The 18969-nt window shown below is 37.1% G+C and overlaps 1 protein-coding gene across 2 annotated transcripts in view; it reads right to left on the bottom strand.

Annotated features, from left to right (window-relative positions):
• The window catches only part of LOC140742560 (uncharacterized), a 130643-nt gene that overhangs the window by 14774 nt on the left and 96900 nt on the right, over positions 1-18969 (bottom strand). The gene's annotated exons all lie outside the window — the stretch shown is intronic.

The following is an 18969-nucleotide window of genomic DNA, read 5'->3' on the forward strand; positions in this document are numbered from 1 at the left end:
TGAAAAATCATTTGAATGAAAATTTAAGAAAGTTTTCGTCGTATTTTTTGTTAAACTTTAAAAATTATTATGGAAAAAATGTAGTTCTAGGTAGTGGGCACCGAAAACTTATTTTAGAAGGTGTGTACAAAATCCATTACCCTTTGATGAACTAAAATAAGCTAGGGACAATTGGATTACTTGATTGCAAATTTTGTGAGCACCGAATGTTGAGCACAGTCCTTGGGTTTCTATCAGATTCCATCTCTCCAAGTTTAAATTGGTTAACGAAGCATTCAACTTGTCAAAAATTTTAATCATAAGGTAGACAGTTTAATCAAATAATAAATATAATATGTAATATAAAGTTTCTGAATATATTCAGACCGGACAGAATCTTCTTGGTAATTCGAATTGTGCTGGGTTATCTCCTACATGTTCGATTAGAATATAATTATAATCACTTAGCTAAATATGTATACATTTTACAAAATGTTACAAGTATTTTTAAAATATCATAGAATTTACATGATGAAATTTCAATATATAAATTGCGAAATCGAACAGGTATTATTTAGAAAAAGTTACGCATAAGACCTGTTCTGAGAATATTTTTAGTCCAAATCAACAAATATAATTCGGCGTCGCTACGAACCTGGCGTCCTTCGCTTTAATGTTCAATTAATTTTAATGGTTCCACCGATACGATGAACTCCAAACATGCATTATAATAGACCAACCACCACAAAGCAATTGCGTGACGTGCCCGTATTCGCAATAACAATGTATTAAAACATTTTATCCGAAATTATTTAGGTATTAACAAGGAAATGGTAGAAAAAATAGTAATTTTAATAGTAGATTCACCAAACATATTATGAATCTTTGAAATTGAGGTGTAAATGGTAATTGAAGAACTCGTGTTGACATTTCTCTTTGTAAACGGGAAGACTGATTTTTCTTTGAAGTTTTCAAAGATTATACATATCCTAATGCTCCAAACGCTTGCAAAAGTGCAAAATGAGCAGCTTGGAAAAGCAGCTTTTAATTATAAGAAAGCATTTCAGGAGTCTATCCAGAAGTTATACAGTAATGAGGTGAATCGCATGCCGTCACTTATGCATTAGTCAACAATGTCAATAACTATAATACTATTTACCTATCTCTGTCGGTTTCTTTGTAGAGTCATAAAATTAACTACAATAATAACAATTGAATTGATTGGAATTGATTTATTCAGATCCGAAAGCCGCTACCGAGTACTTAACTTGCTTTTCAAAGGACTGAAGTGCATGAACGTCTCAAGATTTCAATTTGAGAAAATTGCTAGTAGTCAACTATCTAATGTTGTAAGCATTCCTAAGTTCGCGGATCTTTTACAATCGGCCAGTATCACTGTGCTATTCGTGCAGCTAAACAGGAGTTAACAGGACGCAGTCTACGTAGTACGTAGGTACATACAAAGTACCTACTACCTACCAGCAATGTCGACGAATCTCCTGATTGCAAATATATGTAGCCCTAACAGCATAGGTGCGCCGATCGTTACTGATAAAATATTGGTGTAGTCGAACAGGCGATTGGTTCAGAGCGCGTGCGCGGCACCTTCCCTCACCCCTAGCGCGCCCACCCCCTCAGACGCGGAATCTAGATGCACGTGCAATTTGTTTATTTACATCTATCTACGGATACGAGGAACAAAGCACGCACGTAGATTGTTATTGTTTATACTAAACCGCGAGATAACTAAAGGAAATGTATGTATAGTTGATCTTTGAAACAGAATTACGCGTTGCTTCTACACATAAAATGTTATACGCTTCAAAAATTTAAAGAAAATCATAAATTTTAATTCCTCTTACGGTTACATTTAAATATTGTGAAATAAGGATAAAAACATTAAAACCTATTCAACTTCGCTATAAAAGTTTCATAAACATTGTTGAAACCGTTCCCAAAAATTTGTCCCAACAACAGGCCAGACAGACAAAAAGAGGTGTTTTTGGTTTTTCGAAGAGCGCAAAACAGATTTGTGCTCAAAAACTTATTACATATTTCGAAATTACAAAACATAATTGCATACAACATAATGGTTTGTATCTTTTTGTATTATTCTTTAATATTTAAAGTTCGCATATATTTGCAAAGGGTTTTCTGTTCAACATAGTTCTCATTTTATCAGTTAGGCTGAAACTAAGCTTAGTAAATATTATTATTTAGTAATCTTTCAAATGTTGCGTCTTAAATTTGGGCGATAAAAATAATTTACGGGTTTGCTTGGAATTTAAGAGACCCCGAAATAATCCAACCACTTGTTTTGTTTTGTAATTTTATTATTTTGTCCATAAATAACTACAATAAAGCCAGTTTAACGTACCAAGCGTTAAATGGACCAAGAAAGTTAATATTTTTCCTTATTGTAGTTTTTCCTTAACGCGCGTGATGTCATCAAATTATTTAAAACTCACTGCAATAGTGATAAATATATAATTGTGTTGCAAACTGTCATAATGTCGAATGAGTTTGTAATAAATTTCAATAATTAAACCAATAATATGACACGTTCAAGCAAGATGCCTAAGAACTGCTTTGCTGAGCAACCCTATATCTTTCCAGATATTATCTTTGGGTTTCTTTTCATGAATTCAATACAACGATGGCAATTAGTTACAAAGCCAAAGATAACAAAAACAAAGGTTTTAATTACAACTGTTAATACCTTTCCGAGCACGGCGGCTACAACAAAAGCGTACCGTTATCGGCGTTTCGTATAATTACGGTAACTGTCAGTTACGCTGACGTCACCGTTGTAAACCGGTTTCATCAAATAAATAGGATGGTAAGGAGAGGCCAGCGAGCCATCCACGCATTTGTCTAATTAAATTAATACGGCCGTTGTATTTATATTAACTTGTAAAAAGGTAGTTACAAACGTATGCCGCCTGTCTAAAGGCCTACAAATCGTGGAAATTGCCTAAAATGTGGCAGGAGTTATAGGAGGTATGACGGAGATTGTTCTTTGAAGGTGGTTCGACTCCGGCGGCACCACCGCCACACCTATTTCTACCTAATAACACAGCAGTGTTAGGCACCGCTGTATTGCGTTTTGAAGGGTGTGGTAAGGGAGACATACTTTTCCGAGGCGTTCCAGTTTTGTCCTCAGGGGTAGCTGCGCGTCTGTGTCTCAGGTAGGAATATCTAATCCTATCTGGGGTTGATTACAGACTTCCATGGGCGGCAGTAGCCACTTACGATCAGGTGGACTGCATGCTCGTCTGCTACTCCTATATTATAAAAAAAAACCTATATCATACTCATGATGGTAAAATGATGGTACCCATCACTTTACCTGGATTAGAACGCCAAAATATTTTCTTACTACACCCGTCAAACCAGAATACACCAGCATACTGCTGTATTGTCTTGGTGACTTAGCTCTCTTATTATCTAAAATTTATTTCTAAATATAAATAGTTACATATATAACACGTTTATTTTCATAAATTTTCCAATTATTTAAATGAAATAACACCTGGTATTTCTTGCACACATATGTTAATTACTTTTACGACATATTTAAGACCTTGCCGGTATAGCAATAATTTTTGATCATGAATAATTTCGGTACGCAAAAATATTTAAGAATTTACGTATGTATTTACATTATTAGTATCGCTAACACCGCTTGCAAGGTTTTGCAATGAAGAACAAACGGCGAAGGAAACTCTACGTCATACACAAATTACTTAGATAATTATACCTGTAACAGAATACACTGTATTATCATGTCTTTACATAAAAATATTAATGTAAGTGTACAATGAAAACACAAGTTAAAATTGTTCGTTTAAAATTAATAGATTTGCGGCAGTAGTACTACCACCGACAAAATACATACGGCTCTACCATCATCGAGGCTGCTATCGACTATTGATTTTGCCAGCTTTACAATCCGGTATCCATGTCTGTGTATGCACATAGCTACATAAGTACCAACACGCGGCCATATCAAGGACAATACCGGTTTGCACGTATATTTTACCGGCAACTTTTGCTTTATTATCTTACCTGTGTTAATACGAAATTATGATATCGGTCTATACGGGTACTGGTACCATCTTCGTTTTTTTTTGTTTTCATTGAAATATTTAAGTCAGCATTAAAACTTTTATTATTATTTATAAATATTCAGCGAACGGTCAAAATCTAATAGTAGATATAACTAAAGCTATAGGATGAACTCCGATTATAATAGAGATTGGTACCTATGCATAAACGGTAATGTAATTCCAGAAGGGTAGCGATTTCTGCACCCTCATCACGACGTGGAGAGAATTGGAGTGCGTTTCTAGTTCCTAACAACTACATATACGATAAGTGTAAAAGATATAGGTAACTATCGAACATAAAATACTAGTTGTCGTTATTGATAATCATCTATCCATTTTTGGGGGTTATAAAGAAAGACGTGGAGATGAAGATACTGACAAAAATAAGAATCGTTAAATTGATGAAATAACGGCAGAATTTTTCGTATATTAAAAATAATTAGCTTTTTGATTCCTTGAATCTAATAATATTAGTGTAAGGAATTCTCGTTTCATATATAATTGAGCCGAGGAATGGCATTAATGCGTGCTTCATAAACGCTAATGAAGTCGTGGGTGGCAAGCTCACAGACGTAAATATGCATACAAATCCATCAATACAATAGTACCATGTAAACATAACACAGATATAGGTGGAGTAGGGAGTCTAGGGAGGCTTACGCGACCCCACTGCAATTTGATTGAAGTCTGGTCAGCCCTCGCACACCCACTCAAAGTAAAATATCAATTTATGTAGATATGCAAATATGAATAGCGAATAACATGTATCAAACTGGGCAGGTGTTTACATGATAGTGGTAACGATACATGAAATCCGTAATGTGTAGAACTTAGCTTGGCGTTATGCCTATTATTTACATTTGTAGCCTGAATGGCACGCAGTCAGTGGCATGCGTTAATGAGTTCTACACATAAGCTTTATTTCGCCCATTATTTCGATTCCACTATTCTTAGTCTGTTTAAATACCCTATTAACCAAAGCACGTTCGCGATTTCTTTTGAAACTTCTGAACTAAAAGTGCAATAAACGGACAAAAGTATGATGGCTTAGAAGCCATTGACTATGCTAACCACGAATCGCATATCAAAAATGTTATGTGATGAAATAAAAAAAAAAACTGCAGTAGTGATAATAAATTCATTCATTAGAAACAAAGAAATAAACAAAAATGTTTTAACGGCTATGACAGATCGAATTAAAATGCATAGCAACGGTTGCATCGCTAAACGTTTCCATATTCAAACATATGAATACTTAGACATATTTTTTATAAATTTAGCACTGGTTCCCCATGATACACACAATGTTCACAACATAAAAAGATCAATGTGTATATGCATAGGGGGGTCCCTTCTCCTGGCGCGGTCCAGTGCGGCGCCCCATCACGTATAATGTGTCGATCGATGGCCGTCGCGTCAGGGCGCATGCGTCCTCCCCCTAACACGTGTCAATGTTTATTTACGTTCCCCGCACGTAGAGCGAAATGTACAAACACTCACAAACTCCATTAGCGAACGTCCATAACAGAATCCGTTTAGATGAGACGTTATGTCCGAGCTTAGGGACTTGATACTATTCGTGCAAAGATAACACCATGTGATGTGATATAATAATTCAGATGAGCATTATAAATGTAGACGTTGGTAAATACCTCCACCCTATTTAAATAAACAGTATGATACGATTAGACATTAAAATTAATATTAAATCTATTACTTAGAGAGATCCTTAATAAGGTTTTAGCTAACACCGGTGATTTGCTTGGTCTTGTCGATAAGGAAGATGGTATCTCATTAAGATAAGCGACGTTCTCTGAATTTCAACTTGATAAATTAAGTAACAATGGTTCACTCTGATTCAAAAGTATCTACTGCTTACGATCGGAAATTCCTTTTGTGTAAGGATTTCGCTTAGTAAGTAGTAGGATTATAATGGACTTACTTTATCCACTGAGAAATTACTTGTATCTTCGTTAATACTGAATAGGAGTCCGTAAGCTTCTTTGGATTTATAAATTCGCAGATAATTCCAACTGGCTTTGAATTCCAGAGATAATATTCAAAAGTAAGTACTTGACCCATCAAATGCCTAAAGGTAAAAATAACAATTTCCATAAAACACCTGAATTCCATTTTGATGATACTTATTTTGTACCTGACTTCTTTGGCGGCCACTTCAGATTTAAGATCTCGATAATTTTCAGACATCAAAGCTAAAAATAATACTGATAAAGGAATCTGTACGATGTATACTGTCAAAACGGCACATAATCTGATTTTGAATTAGTAGCTCAGCAAGTTCACCAGACAAGAAGTTGTAGGCTTAGACTACAGGGCGGTGACATTTCAGCGACCTCTCGACTGACCAGATAATTATGAACAGGCTTTACCTGTTTGGCTGGGTGTGCTACGTGAATAGCCATGCCTATACATAATAGAAATCGTATTACATAATAGTCTGTAAATAGTTACTTGAACAATGTGTTGAGTATTACAAATCTGTACGAATAACGGACCGCATCAAGTTCCCGCCGACCCTTGAAACGGTAAAAAGCCAAATAGAGTGTTGTGGGGTTCACGAAAACACGTTACATCATGGTTTAGAGGCACGGGGTGAAGGGAGCTTGGGGTAGTAATGTATCGATCGGTGACGTCACGCCCCTCGACGGCACCCCACGGAAGACAATTACAGAGGCAGTCTCGAATATTTAGTCCAGGATATCTACTCGTATATAGCGCATGGATGGTTATCATAATATGTACCGTTAAAACAAATATCCAAATATTTGTAATTGTAGAATTTTAAGTATGACATTAAGATACTAGATAATTGAGATAAGAAGATTTAAGCTACAATTAAGTTCTTCACTTACATACTTCATAATGATCTTCATTGGTGGTGTTTTTGTGAGTTTTTAAATCTTTTTATTTACTTTTATCTTAAACTAATAGATATTTATTTATTTATTTTATTGTGTAAAGCATTTAGTACTATAGGTCAATAACGATACATAAAGTCCAATTAAATGCTACCTTTACAGGTGTTACACATGTCAAAACTTAGATAAAATGTTAGAATCAACAATAACAGTGTTAAAGGTAAATGTTATTAAGATTAAGACGGATGCCAACATGTCAAAATTATTTGCTGAAGAATACGAAGAAGAGTATGCAGGATACTGCTGTCATTCATACGTGTCCATCAAACTTTGCCAATACGTACTTATACATGCTGGAGATAAAATATTACTGTTAATAAGTAGTGTCATTGAAATATATACTTCACGCAATCTGTGATGCAACGCCACTGTAGAGACGGGCGCCCTCTCGAGGATGCGCTGATACGGCACTCTAGTTACTTTATGATATCTATCTACATTAGATAGCATTGACCATTATCATATATTGATAACCCATTGACGTAGATGCAATGCCACTGATACTAACGAATCGATAGGATGATATCTGCGGGAATAGATTAATTTTGAAAAAAAAAAAACAAAATTTGCCTTTCTCTTGCTGTACACAGTAGGATAATATAGGTACTAATTTTGTGTTCATTATAACGTCATAAATGATAAATATTTATTAATCTGCATTGAAGGAGCCTGGTGGTGTGTACTCTAGGCTTCCCCCAGTTGCAGGGAGCGAGCGACCCGTGCTCAGCCACGTTGAACAAAAAAAGGATTGTAGCTATGTAAATGTTATATCGTATTGGAACTATTTTGCGTAGCTAGTTTAGTGGTTAAAACTGCGTTTCAATCGCGGGATACGAGTTTGGAATTCCAGTCTAAGAAATTAATTATCACTTCCTTCCTGAGAGTTCTTGAAAAGTTCTCAAAGAGTCTCTCTCAAAGAGAGAGCTCTGTGTAGAGCTTGCTAATTCACACTTGGCCAGTTGGGTGAACTATGGCATAAACCGATCTCACTTAGAAAGGAGACCGTGCCCATTAGTGGGACAATAATTGGTTGACGACGACGAAAACTATTAATTACTCTCAAATAATGGGTAGGTATTATTTGACCAGAACGGTTAAAGTCGTGTTTTGGTTAATCCACTTCTTATCGTTTTAATAGAGTTCCTGCGAATGAGAACAATTGACTCCCGTTCACTATCGCTGGTTTCATTTTTCAAAAGCATCGAAAAGAGTAATACCAGGAAGTAATTCACGTAATCCTTCTTAGAATCATCGAAAGGTTATGTAACGGTAATGTGCGTAAGCGTTTATATATCTGTGCAATAAACCATATTGCACAGATATATAGACAATAAACTGCCGTAAAGTTTATCTTCGACGATCCGAGATAGGATGTTACATTTACGCAATCGAGCTAGAGTTATCGTTCTGTGATTAGAATTAGATAGTTGCCAACCAACCTTGATGGCATTACTGGAAAATTTGACGATCATCATGCCACAAAAAAATTGCTTAGCAACGTCAAAATTTCTTCGAAAAATATATTTCCAGATAATATTGTACATGTTCAGATCAATTAGAATTACATATCTAGCTCGAATTAGCGTCTATCTTTATGAACAAAAAAAATCGAGATAAAATTGTAATTTTATACGTGGCTATAAACCAAAACCTGTAGGTAGGGAGAGACTGAAGCCCTACTTAATATTCTTAGGGCATCACTTGTTCTAAATCCGGCGCTGATTGGAGCCTAAAATATCTATATCTGAGACTCTTGCATGAAAGATAATTTCATAGGAATAGCTGTCATAGGAATAGACGCTGTCTCGTCAGGACTAAATAATCTATGAGACCAAGCTCTTAAATAATAAATAGTCAATTATCACTTATTTCATATAAAATAAATAGATGTTATTAAAATAAAATATGTTATAGAAATTGATCTTAATAAAGTAATATTAGTTAAGTATCATTACATTGAGTAATTTAGATTAATTAACATTAGGTACCTGCTTATATTATTTGAATCTACTATTTGATTACAACTAAAACCAGGCGATAAAGGGTCATAGAAATAATGATGATATATTTCTGCGATTGGAAATGATGGATGAATAAATCACGGACTTAATCTTAATTTATATTAGTAACTATTAATTACGTAGATAAATATGACATTTAAGATAATAATAGAGGTATAATAAAATGGGAGACCGATACACGTGATATATGGAACGGCTACAATTTTTTAGAACCTATCTGTTAATATGAAAGATTGAACAATTACTATGTCTAGCATGAAGAAATTTGTAAAATATTAAATTTCGATAGTCTAAGCTTTGGGTTTGGACAGATTGGATAGATTATTAATAATGGGCGTTAAATAGACTTGGTAGAATATAACTATTCAGAGATTACTGTGTATAAGCTCAGCTTACATTTTGAGAAATCATTGGTGGCCCTCGGACAATATGACCATTTTTTTTTGTTTACGAGGGGGAACCTTCAAAAGGCACCCGACGACGTGGGAGCGTCGTCGGGTTATGTGGGATTTTTACCGCACTAAAACCCCTCCGGTGGCCGTCCTCAACGTTTGTTGAAAAATTCCGGGATCTCCGACGGAACACAACCGGAGTCCTCCAAGCGCGATGCCCCGATCCTCCTCCCCGATCCTGCCTCCTCCCACACCATCCGGTGTTAACGACGGTATGCGACCACACATATCGTCGTCCTTCCCGGGGTTGCTTGCTGGACGGTTCGAGCTCCCACTCTTGCCGCCCGCAACCTCGGAAGCCCCCTTTTAGTCGCCTCTTACGAAAGGCAGGGGATACCGTAGCCCTATTCTATTCCCGAGACTACAGGGACACGGATAATATGACCTAATGACTAACGACTAATTCTTGATGAACACAATTACACAGACTTCTAAACCTTCAAAGATAAAACAAAATAAACAAAAAGCAATACCTACTAACGATGAATCAGTACTTAGTGTAGTGCATAATGCACACGAAGCGTAGTGTTTATCTTTTAATAAACGAATGATTGATGTGGTAATTAATAGTTGACGTATCTTAATTATCTACTGGGCTTAATGGATTTTCTTTATGTATATAATCAAATAGAATGGAGTCATCAATCCATTGTATTATTAATTTTTATACATACAAAGAAAAGTTTACCATTTATCATTTGATATGACTTATGTGCTCATTCTGCATGGTTTAATCTTGCTAATCTAAATCCAGTATCTGTTGTTGTATTTTAAAATGGCCGCAGTTCATACAATACGTCTACCTTTCATCTGAAGCCAAGAAAAACTAACCGCTTTCCAGCGGCACGGCTGGCGTTGCGCAATGTGATCATAATTGAAGCAAGTCTGCTGAGGTCGTGATGGATATTCCGCATTTCGTATACGGTTCTAGACCTATCGTAACGTTCGCGAGTCGTTTACCCCGGGGTGACGTGGCCGGGTATCGAGCGGGTTGACGCGCATGCGCTCACCCCGCCCGGGTACGCCTGGCGTGTCATTGTCACTGCTCGATAATCGCATTCGATCGTTATGTCAGCGTTAGGCTCGGAAGAACTACTGACCTTTCGTTTTTCATGTACATATTAGCTTTTTCTCTTTCGTCGAAGTGTCGTCGGCATTTTTCTTAGTAGATGTATGTCAGACTTCTACGCAATCTTTATGTAATTTAAGCAGGAATCGATATGTGAATTCTTATGTAATTTTACCTAAGATGTTAAATTGTAGGTACATTGTAAGAAATAATTTATCAAAATGTAGGTATTGGATTGTATTGATAATTTAAAATATGTTAAAAATAGTTATTATTCGCCGCATTTCTGCTATCTGTCGCATATGTCGCAATACTAACCTGTTATCACTATGATAAGGTCAATTATCAAGATATAGATAGAAATAATATTAATATAAAATAATATAATAATTAACTTGCACTAATTTTCTTTTTATTGATTAAAAAAAAGAAATTTAACGTCCTCAAAGGTGTGTTTACCAACCTACACTCTGATAGGTAGCCTAAATTCTTTAAATTCTTAGAGAAGATGCGAGTCCAGCATTTGAACGGTCAATATGATCAAGCCCAGAAAGGACTATAATTCTATCTAGGGTTTATTATAGATGTCCATGGACGGCAGTTGTCGGCATCAGGTGGACTGCATTCAAAAAATAATATAACTTTTTATTGTACGCTCCTAATTAAATTATTATATACCTACCTACCTAAAATCAATTCTTTAAGCAACGGTCATTCCTATTTTGTTTTAAACATATTTATCTCCCTGCCGTTCTAAACACATTCATTCATGTACAGGCGATTTTATCAGAGTGAGACAATGAGTGTAGCTGTAAGCACGCAGACAGTTGCACGCAGGAACCCGCAACCCCAGCTAGCTATATAGCTACGGTGCCTATAACCGCCCGCCCGATCAATACCGGCGCGTCACCCCCTACCCCAGACACTGCACCTTCACTACAATAGGGATTCAGTCGTTATGTTTATCGTCTGACAATTATTACGATTTTTAAATGCACTTTACAGTAATTTGACCATAACATCAAAATATGTCATGGAACTTTTCTATAGTTTCTAGTCCTTATAAAGATACTATTTTGGGTACTTCGGACACGGACAAAAGAAGATCTGAAATGGAAATTTTGAATTTAAAAACTTCACACAGGATCAGACGCTGAATCAGTGGCATTGCAACTAATGCGGATTCCGCAATGAAAACTGTACCTAATTATGTACACATTAAAAACAATAAATCTGCAATTTGATTTGCCGTATTTTTTATGCGCACGCTTATATGCACGATACCAAAATTTAAACAATAAGTTGCAAAATCATAGCTGATCGTAATACTGACAACCAATGGAGAAGGAAAGCAGGCAATACAAAACGTCCTTCGTTTTGGTACGCTAACGATCTAAAGAGAAGTAGTAACTGAATTAAGAGGACAAAGGAACGGTTTAGGTTATGCTCCAATGAAAACATATCTATCTTCCGCAGTGGAGTTGTAAGGTGTAATGGATTGCACGTAGGATGTTATCTCGAAAATATCAAGGGATTCTCCATAAAAATTCTTATAAACACTAAACCATCGAGCGTCTACAGCCCATTAACAAACAGGTTACAGGCAAACAGAACAGGATTCCGCGGAGATGTTGTTCCGGGAAGCGATTGTGATTACCATCTCATCGCGAACACCTGTGGGACAGGTGGGAAGTGCATGCTTATTCCACAATTAATGAGGCCACAGATTACCAAAGGTGCAGATATGTCTACATAACAAGAGTACAATAAACGAACTTTAAATAATGGTTCGATTTTTAATTGAATTGCAGACAGCTCTACTTATACTTAATTCTGTTTTCCTTGGCAAATACTCTGAACAATAATTATTCTGCTGAGTACAGCTTAATTTTTCATTGTATTCTGATGGGTGATTGGATCCTGGCAGTTGATGTGTGCATAAACTTAAAACCAAAAATTCCACGAAAAAGTTTTAGGATTTACAGTTTTCCTTATACGATCATGTATTTACCATAACTTTGACCTGCAAAATTTGAATTCCAATAACATCCAAATTTGGAGAATTATTATGCAGGTTACCTAATATTTGGTATCGGAAAATGAAAACATGAAGTCATACACTGGGCCTGCGGCTTTCTGCGTGCAACTGTGGCATGGTTACATCTACATTCATTACATATTTTGTTTTGGTCATCGGAAAAAATCACGCAATCTCCTTACTATGGCACATATGTAGTTTTGATAAGGGTACTTGAAGTAACGTCCCGAGTAGGCTTATAATTGAAGCCACGAGTGACAGTATACATATATCAAGCACTTAAAGCAGCATAAGTTGCACGTAAAGTAGCGCCTCGATCGGCGGTGGCCAGTCGATATCGTACCGCAGAATCCTTGGCCCCGTTCCCGTCGTGACCCGGTCTTTGCTCCCGCCCCGGGTGACCCCAAGTCAAGCAGCCTCACTAGATCAGTATTTGAAAGTGAAAAAAGCTACTCGCACTCCGACAGGTTTATCAGACTTTTAGAAAATAATTTTATATGTTTTAAATTACAAGAAGTCCTGTGATAATTTATATTGTATGTCCTGTGATAAGTTATATTGTCATGGACATTTTAATCAAACGTGAATAAAATTGCAGTACAACCTGAATCAGTAACAAATTCATTGCAAACTAAAGGATAAAATTAAGTTAAGAAAGCCATTGAAAGGTCTTTACCTTACCACATCCATTAAACCAAAAGGCAGCGCAGCAGTGTTACCTAATTATAATTGCTGCTAAAAGCATCACGCAAGGAAGTATCACGAATGGTTCTACCACCTTTACTGATTTCTACTCAATTTAGAGTGGCACTGAGAGCCATAGATTTTTTTATGGCCCCTAGACTTGTCCGAAGCTAAATAGGGTTCTCGTGTAAAAAATTGAAAAACCACGTTAATTAGAAGCCCGATCCTCGGAAAACCTTATCTTCACATCGTCTCTTAATTAATAGAACGTTTTATCCAAAGTTCTGAATACATTCCTTTTACTCAAAGGATATACATGCCAACATGCTCGCGTTGAGGACGACCTGCCCTTTCGTCCTTGGCCTATTTAAATGCCAGCCCAGTACCTACCTACTGTAAGTAATTTCCCTTCGGATTACTTTGAAAACGAGCGCGAAACTTTGAAAACGTTTAATAAACGCGCGAGAGAAAAGCCTTAACTTTTTTCTATTATATGTATTATTAGTCTTGTTGAATTTCTAGTACTTAAACATGAATTCGGCTATGAGTTGGAAATGACAGAAGACAATGGGCATGATGACAGTATTAAAAAATCGAAGAATAAATGATTTACTTAAAAACAATATTTGTTCGTTTCTGGATATTACAACTACCGCCATACTTTTGCCTTAACAGCAGTGTCAAACGCTTCTGTATTTTTGTTTGAAGGTTGTGGTAAAGAATAGATGATTTATAAAAATTATACTTTCCAACTAGTGCACAGGGGTAAGAACGCATCATTGATGGACATCTGGTAAGATTCTAATTTTATTTTGAGTCTATGAAAATTGTTTATGAGCGATAGTGATCATTCACCATCAAATTTGAACCATTTGAAGGTGGTAGAACCCTTTGTGGTTCGATTCCAGCGGCACCACCGCCACACCTATTTCTGCCTAATAACAGCAGTGTTAAGCACTGCTGTGTTCCGGTTTGAAGGGTGTGGTAAGGGAGACATACTTTTCCGAGGCGTACCACTTTAGTCCTTAGGGATAGCAGCGCATCTGTGCTGACTTCAGGTAGGAATATCCAATCCTATCTGGGGTTGATTACAGTGTCCATGGGCGACAGTAGCCACTACCATCAGGTGGACTGCATGCTCGTCTGCTACTCCCATATTATAAAAAAAAACAAATACACTTAGGTCGTTTACTGCTTGAAATTTAAAACATCGAAACAACAAAGATTCAGAGGTTTTATGTGGAAAAACTTAAACTCACTCTACAAAGAAACCCAATAAGTCTAGTATCAAAAGAAAGACCATAACCAAGTCCTTTCAAAGAGTACGAACAAGAATAAAACAGGAAATAGGCACGTGTTGAACTTTGCGAGATGAGTATCCTTGGCCCCGTGGCCCATTTAACTGAGGCCTCGCCAAACATCCGCTCTTCGAACACGTGTGTCACATATAATACAATTATGTAAGAATGAACAAGTACTTAATGCCTACGCTTGTAATAACTTAAGACCAAATAGCAAATAAAATTCTATCGTTTGCAATTTACGACCATTTCAGTAGACACTCATTTTGATATTACATAAATGGCAGGTGAATTAAAAAGATGAATTCCGGATGACAAGAGATTTTGAATGCATACTCCGTAATTGAATTAAGGTTTTGAGATTTTAGTTTGGATAGCAAGATATTATTCATATTATCTGTTACTCGTACAACGCTTCCAATTTAGAGATATGAATAAAAACTGAACATAAAACCACGGGTTCCAAATTTTTTTAAGTCATTGAACCTAACAAAATTCACTATATTTACTACTGCCCTATATATCTGGGTACACAAGACGTAGTATGACATTTCACAAAGCATAAATACTACGCGCGTAGCGGTGCCGAAGTCTGTCAGCTGTACGCAGCATCTGCAGATCAATACGGGTGACCGCGCGACCCGGGACTGTCCCGGTCCTTGGCCCGCTTGTCCCAGCGCGAGACGTATCGACCCACGACTATCCCGTTGGGCATAAGTTGCAACACACGATCTCTAATGAACCCCAAATAGAGTGCAACTTAAAATTGGTCACAGGTGCTTTGCTAGAAAGACTCGAATGGAAACGTGTGAACGTGTCTTACGCCGTACCCTTTAAACCAAAATACAGTAGCGGTTCACTGCTGGTATAAGGTGGAAATTAGTGTGACAATGGTGCTGCTGCAGCCGAGTAAAGGGATGTTCTACCTTTACAACTTATTCTCTTTTGGTTTCTTATAGTCTAAGAATTGACTTTCTAGCGGGGTAAAGGGTTAAGGGGGGCGGAAGGGGCGGTCCGCCCCGGGCCCCCGATCCTGAGGGCCTCTAAACACAGTTGCTAAAAAAACGTCAAAACCAAACAATCTATGAAATGTGTATCAGTCAAAAAGGGTCACCGAATCACAGTCACAGGCGGACTTTTTACACTGGGGGGCACCATTCAACTTTCCGCCTCGGGCCGCCGACGACCCGCCACTGCGGTTACCATTTAATTTAATACCAATTCGACAGTCTATCTGTTCGATGACACGGTTAAGATTGTAGCTACCAAAGTATTCACATACTTTCCGGTATCAGTTACACCACAATCTCCAACTTATTTCATATGGAAAATAAGACTTAGTAACACTGTTTATTAATTCATTAGGTATTTATTAATTAGGTACCGAGTGATTCACGAGAGTTGTAATTAAGCCGCGACGTTAGTGCATTGTGCGGTTTGCCTGTTTTTGTAGCGGCGGAAACCGAACCGGTGTTCAATAGAAATAACTAATTAATGCTAGATTATATTGCGAATTATTACAATGGTTTTAGGTACATACGATTAGGTAATGTTTTGAGTTTTCCGTAAAACAGCGCTCGAGAGTAATGTTACGTAGTACGTTTAATAAAGTAATATTAAACAATGGACAAATACACCAAAATTAAAGGTGCTGGTGCCTTCTATGTTTTCGTTCACAATATTTTTCTTTCAACAAGAAGCCTAAGCAATATGGAACTAAGGACACTTAAATAGTTAAAGATTTTGATAAAGATTCGAGAACTAAGGAAAAAATCTGGTCAGAAATACATCTCTGCCATTAATCACTGCCACCCTCGGACATCAGATTCTAAGCATACAAACATGTTCGATCTCCGCCTTAATGAAACCATATTTACATTCGATACAAAGTATACGGTGTAAGGTATATTCTATTATGTATGAATCATAGGTACGTGATAAAATCGTCGCCAATCTATTAACGTCCCATTGCTGAGCATGTAACTCCTCTCACAGTAAGAGTGGTTCAGGTCATAGTCAACCGTTGACCAAGTAAGGTTTGGTAGACATCACCCTTGAAAAATCAGAGATGCGTTTGGGCTTGGGATTCGAACCTCTAATTCTTCTGACTTAGAGGCTGATATTCAACCATTAGGTTAACAATGTGGCGGTATATTATAATGTACGGTGGGTCCGTCACGTTAACAACAATGATGAGTGCATTTCTGGAAAATTACACATTCCTGTGTGACTAGTATACTTAATAAGTTTTATACTTAGGCATTATGCAGTATAAACACATATAAATAGTTAAATTTAAACATTGACCTAACTTTTGAAGTAACACGCTTTGCCTAATAGCTGACTCACGATGACTTGACCCGAGTCTACTGTCGACATCTACACAAATAAAATTGAAACGTCTGTCTGCGGTTTCAGTAATGCCTATTTTCTATGTTGATTTGTTTATGTACTTATGCACTTAGACGGGAAATGCGTTGCGATTTTTTAATATTACAGAAATACCAAACGGACATTCAGACCATCTGATGGTAACGGGCAAGTACCGTCCAAAAACACACTCACACATACGGCACACATAGACAAAGAGATCGGCCACAGATGCATTGCTACTCCTTAGGATTACATTGGAAAGCATCATAAAAATTTTGTTGTAAAAATCCTGTCAAAATGTATGTGTGAACTCGAATGTTTTACGTCTATCTTTTTTAAAAGTTACATAGAATTGACTGAAAACATCAGAAGGAATTTTAAAACAACAGGTATGGATTTTTTTGCTGCGTGTTTATACTATTAAGAATTAAGATTATAAAAAAAAAGGTTTTCAAAGGTATGTGAAGTCTACCAATACGCACTTGGCCAGCGCGGTGGATTATGGCCTAATCCTTCTCATTCTGAGAGGAGACTCGTGCCCAGCAGTAGAACGGTAATGGCCATGGGTTGCTGATGATTGTTTGTACTATTAATATTGCTTGCAAAACTGAAAATGCAACCTTTGTTCGTAGCTTAGCGTTATCGCGATAGATACAAATCTTTCAGGATGTGCGATACGCCATTCAGAAGTAAACACCATTATCGCAACTTCGCAAGTCGTTCGCGGTATCTGCAATTCCGGCTAATCTGATAGGACTTAAAGGTAACACTTCTTCATATTTGAACGTAATAAATGTATTAATATTATTATTGTATGTTATGAATGTTACATACGTCTACCAATAGATATACATATGATTATATAGTGAAAAAACGGATTTTATTATAGTCAATACGCTTGGATGTGTTGGTCATTGCAGTAACTATAGACCGCTGTCAACCCGTCCACTGCAGGACACAGGTCTCCTTTTAGAGTGAGGGGGATTGGGCCCATAGTCCACTGCACACTCAAGTGCCAATTGACACTTTTGTGAATTCTTCAAACAACTCTCAGGTGTGTCGTTTTCTTTATGAGGTTTTCTTTCGCCGTTAAAAATGGTAATTCATCTCTAATACGCACATAACTTTGAAAAAATCATTGGTTCGACCCTCTGACCTTTTTTATGAAACTACTTCATATCGCCATGTTGCTCGTATATCGACATCTGTAACTAACTAAATATAAGCCGCATGCTGTTCACGGTTAATTGTATTTGTTTTCTTGTTTGATATAGGTAATGTTATAAAAATGTCCATTTTCATTTGTATGTTTAAACTGTTACATTGGAATATCAAAAAATGTTCACAATATCATCCACTGCGACGTATGTAGGTGAGTACGACGTTGCATGAGCTGGCAGGAGCAGTGATAAGAGATAACAGCTTCCGTCCGCAAATAGACACATCCTCTGAAAAGTAACTCCATATATGATGTGGCGTGCAGTCGTCTGCATGTCAGATTAAGGTAAGGCTTGGTACCATATAATCAGGTAGGTATAGGTAAACATAATTACCCCATTATTCTCCTACTTTTACTAGTTTACTCTTTGAAATTTTTTCTCCACCACTGAACCTCTGGGGTTCGAACCCAGTGACGTTAATATTTCGAGGTTATTTATGTTTTTCAAACAAATAATTATGGTTTTTTATAGGATTAAAGTAGCAAACGAGCATATAGTGTATTTTAAAGGTCACTGCCACCCACGGACACCTGTAATCCTGCATATAAATAGGGTTTCTACCTAAAGCCGATCACAGGTGCGTTGCCACTCATGACAACGGCTACGGTATCCCCTCCCTGTCGTAAGAGGCGACTAAAAGGCGACTTCCGGAGTTGCGGGTGGCAAGAGTGGAAGCTCGAACCGTCCAGAAAGCGACCCCGGGAAGGACGGCGGTCTGTGTGGTCGCATTCCGTCATAAACACCAGATGGTATGAGAGGAGCGAAAACTGCTCCCCCAGAGCAG

The sequence above is a fragment of the Epargyreus clarus genome, unplaced genomic scaffold, assembly GCF_041222505.1.
Source record: "Epargyreus clarus isolate Ecla_fem2 unplaced genomic scaffold, WU_Ecla_fem_2.2 ptg000001l, whole genome shotgun sequence".
Taxonomy (NCBI): Eukaryota; Metazoa; Arthropoda; class Insecta; order Lepidoptera; family Hesperiidae; genus Epargyreus; species Epargyreus clarus.